Source organism: Arachis hypogaea, chromosome 11 (assembly GCF_003086295.3).
Source record: "Arachis hypogaea cultivar Tifrunner chromosome 11, arahy.Tifrunner.gnm2.J5K5, whole genome shotgun sequence".
NCBI classification, from domain to species: domain Eukaryota; kingdom Viridiplantae; phylum Streptophyta; class Magnoliopsida; order Fabales; family Fabaceae; genus Arachis; species Arachis hypogaea.
The window spans coordinates 99,298,337-99,302,438 of record NC_092046.1 but is presented as its reverse complement, the minus strand read 5'-3'; the positions used below and the strand labels follow the sequence as shown (position 1 = coordinate 99,302,438).

At 34.3% G+C, this 4,102-nt stretch overlaps 1 non-coding gene across 1 annotated transcript; it reads right to left on the bottom strand.

The window, feature by feature from the left end:
• Positions 1 to 3,215: 3,215 nt before the first annotated feature.
• Positions 3,216 to 3,323, bottom strand: LOC112724257 (small nucleolar RNA R71). The gene has a single exon (XR_003163429.1). It is a non-coding gene; the product is annotated as a small nucleolar RNA R71 (small nucleolar RNA).
• Positions 3,324 to 4,102: the final 779 nt, after the last annotated feature.

Sequence of the window (4,102 nt, the reverse complement as noted above, 5' to 3'; positions counted from 1 at the left end):
GATGAATGTGATGATTATGTGACGCTCATCACCATTCTCACTTATGAACGCGTGCCTGACAAACACTTCCGTTCTACATGAAAGCAAGCTTGAATGCATATCTCATAGCCTCCTGATTTACGATCAGAGTCTTCGTGGTATAGGCTAGAATTATTGGCGGCCATTCTTGAGATCCGGAAAGTCTAAACCTTGTCTGTAGTATTCCGAGTAGGATCTAGGAAGGGATGGCTGTGATGAGCTTCAAACTCGAGAGTGCTGGGTGTAGTGACAGACGCAAAAGGATTACTGAATCCTATTCCAGCATGATCGAGAACCGACAGATAATTAGCCGTGTGGTAACAGTGCATTTGGACCATTTTCACTGAGAGGACGGGATGTAGCCATTGACAACAGTGATGCCCAACATACAGCTTGCCATGGAAAGGAGTATGAAGGATTGGATGAAGACAGTTGGAAAGTAGAGGTTCAGAAGGAACAAAAGCATCTCCATATGCTTATCTGAAATTCTCACCGATTAATTACATAAGTATTTCTATCCCAATTTATATTTTAATTATATTTTAATTATTAAAACTCTATAACCATTTGAATCCGCCTGATTGAGATTTAAAAGGTGACCATAGCTTGCTTCAAGCCAACAATCTCCGTGGGTTCGACCCTTACTCACGTAAGGTTTATTACTTGGACGACCCAGTGCACTTGCTGGTTAGTTGTGTGAAGTTGTGACAAAGAACTAAGATTATGAACGTGCGTATAAAGTTTTTGGTGCCATTACCAAGGAATGAATGATCACGATTTCGTGCACCAAGTTTTTGGCGCCGTTGCCGGGGATTGTTCGAGTTTGGACAACTGACGGTTCATCTTGTTGCTCAGATTAGGTAATTTTATTTTAGTTTTAAGCTTTTTGTTTTTGTTAATTTTATTTTTAAAAAAAATAATAAAAAAAAAATAAAAATAATAAATAAATTATTCTATGTTCTTCAGAATTTTTAAGAATGAATTCTAGAGTTTCATGAGATATGTTGAATCCTGGCTGGCTGTTAAGCCATGTCTAATCCTTTGGACCGAGGTTTCAACTATCATTAGAGAAGAGCTTCTTTGTCTTTCTCAGCAATTTAGCTTTTGTATGTAATGATCTGCTAAAGCTTGGCTGGCCATTGGCCATGTCTAGTGTTTTGGACCGGAGCTTTCATTGAAAGCTTGGCTGGCTAGTAAGCCATGTCTAATTCCTGGACCAGAGCTTTAGACTAACATTGCATGATTCTTGGAAGTCCTATTAAAAATTTTGAAATCCTTATTTTTCTTTTTCTAAAATAATTTTCGAAAAAAAAAATCCAAAAAATTAATAAAATCATAAAACCAAAAATAATTTGATGTTTCTTGTTTGAGTCTAGTGTCAATTATTAAGTTTGGTGTCAATTGCATGTCTTTATTCTTCTTGCATTCTTCGAAAATGTGTTTATGTGTTCTTCATAATCTTTAAGTTATTCTTAATGATTTCTTTGTTTTGATCTTTGCATTTCCTTGTTTTGTGTCTTTTCTTGTTTGCCATATGCATTTTTGAATTGTTAGTATCTCAACATTAAAAATTTTTAAGTTTGGTGTCTTGCATGCTTTTCTTTTCTTAAAAATTTTCAAAAACATGTTCTTGATGTTCATCTTGACATTCAAAGTGTTCTTGCATGCATTGTGTGTTTTGATTCATAATTTTCATGTTTTGAATCTTTTTGGTGTTTTTCTCTCTCCTCATTAAAAATTCAAAAACAAAAAAAATATCTTTCCCTTATTCTCTCATAAATTTTCGAAAATTTGAGTTGACTTTTTCAAAACTTTTTAAAATTTAGTTGTTTCTTATGAGTCAAGTCAAATTTTCAATTTAAAAATTCAATCCTTTTCAAATCTTTTTCAAAAATAAAATCTTTTTTTATTTTTTTTCTTTATTAATTTCAAAATTTTCAAAATTTATTTTCAAAGTCTTTTTCTTATTTCTATTCCATATTGTCGAAATTAATGCTAACAATTAATGCTAGTAAGAAAGGTTCAATCTTTAAACTCTAGAATCATATCTTTTTAGTTTCTTGTTAGTCAAGTAATCAACCTTAATTTCAAAAATCAAATCTTTTTAATTTTTTTTTCAAATCTTTTTCAAAATAAATTTCAATCACATCTTTTTCAAAATCAATTTCAAAATCTTTTCTAACCTCTTATCTTTTCAAAATTGATTTTCAAATCTTTTTCAAATTAATCCTATCTTTTTGTTTGATTCTTATCTTTTTCAAAACTACCTAACTAATTTTCCTTCTTTAATTTTCAAAAACTCTTCCCCACTTTTTCAAAATTCCTTTTTAATTAACCAATTGTTTTAAATTATAATTTAATTTAATTTTTCTTTTTTATTTTATTTTATTTTCGAATTTTAACTTAAAATTTTAAATTAAAAGCAAAAGTGTTTTTATTTTATTTTATTTAATTTTTGAATTCTTCCCTCTCTCATCTCCTTCTATTTATTTATTTATCTACTAACACCCCTCTTTCACTCAAAAATTCGAACCCACTATTCTCCCCTGTGTTCGAATTCTTATCTTTTCTTTCTTCCATTCTTCTCTTCTTATACTCATATAAGGAATCTCTATACTGTGACATAGAGGACTCCATATTTTCTTTTCTGTTCTCTTCTTTTTCATATGAGCAGGAACAAGGATAAGAACATTCTTGTTGAAGCTGATCCTGAACCTGAAAGGACTCTAAAGAGGAAGATAAGGGAAGCTAAAGCACAACTCTCTAGAGAAAATCTGACAGAAATTTTCGAAAAAGAAGGAGACATTGCCGAACCCAACAACAATGCAAAGAAGATGCTTGGTGACTTCACTGCACCAAATTCCAACTTACATGGAAGAAGCATCTCAATCCCTGCCATTGAAGCAAACAATTTTGAGCTAAAGCCTCAATTAGTTTCTCTGATGCAACAGAATTGCAAGTTTCATGGACTTCCATCAGAAGATCCTTTTCAGTTCTTAACTGAATTCTTGCAAATCTGTGATACTGTTAAGACCAATGGGGTTGATCCCGAGGTCTACAGGCTTATGCTTTTCCCATTTGCTGTAAGAGACAGAGCTAGAATATGGTTGGACTCTCAACCTAAAGATAGCCTGAACTCTTGGGATAAGCTGGTCAAGGCTTTCTTAGCCAAGTTCTTTCCTCTTCAAAACCTTAGCAAGCTTAGAGTGGATGTTCAAACCTTCAAACAGAAAGAAGGTGAATCCCTCTATGAAGCTTGGGAGAGATACAAGCAACTGACCAAAAAGTGTCCTTCTGACATGCTTTCAGAATGGACCATCCTGGATATATTCTATGATGGTCTGTCTGAATTATCAAAGATGTCATTGGACCATTCTGCAGGTGGATCCATTCACCTAAAGAAAACACCTACAGAAGCTCAGGAACTCATTGACATGGTTGCAAATAACCAGTTCATGTACACTTCTGAAAGGAATCCTGTGAGTAATGGGACGCCTCAGAGGAAGGGAGTTCTTGAAATTGATACTCTGAATGCCATATTGGCTCAGAATAAAATATTGACTCAGCAAGTCAATATGATTTCTCAGAGTCTTAATGGATTGCAAGCTGCATCCAACAGTACTAAAGAGGCATCTTCTGAAGAAGAAGCTTGTGATCCTGAGAACCCTGCAATAGCAGAGGTGAATTACATGGGGGAACCCTATGGAAACACCTATAATCCCTCATGGAGAAATCATCCAAATTTCTCATGGAAGGATCAACAAAAGCCTCAACAAGGCTTTAATAATGGTGGAAGAAACAGGTTTAGCAATAGCAAGCCTTTTCCATCATCCTCTCAGCAACAGACAGAGAATTCTGAGCAGAATCCAGCTAGCTTAGCAAATATAGTCTCTGATCTATCTAAGGCCACTCTAAGTTTCATGAATAAAACAAGGTCCTCCATTAGAAATTTGGAGGCACAAGTGGGCCAGCTGAGTAAAAGAGTCACTGAAACTCCTCCTAGTACTCTCCCAAGCAATATAGAAGAGAATCCAAAAAGAGAGTGCAAGGCCATAACCTTACTTGGTGTGGCCGAACCCAGAAA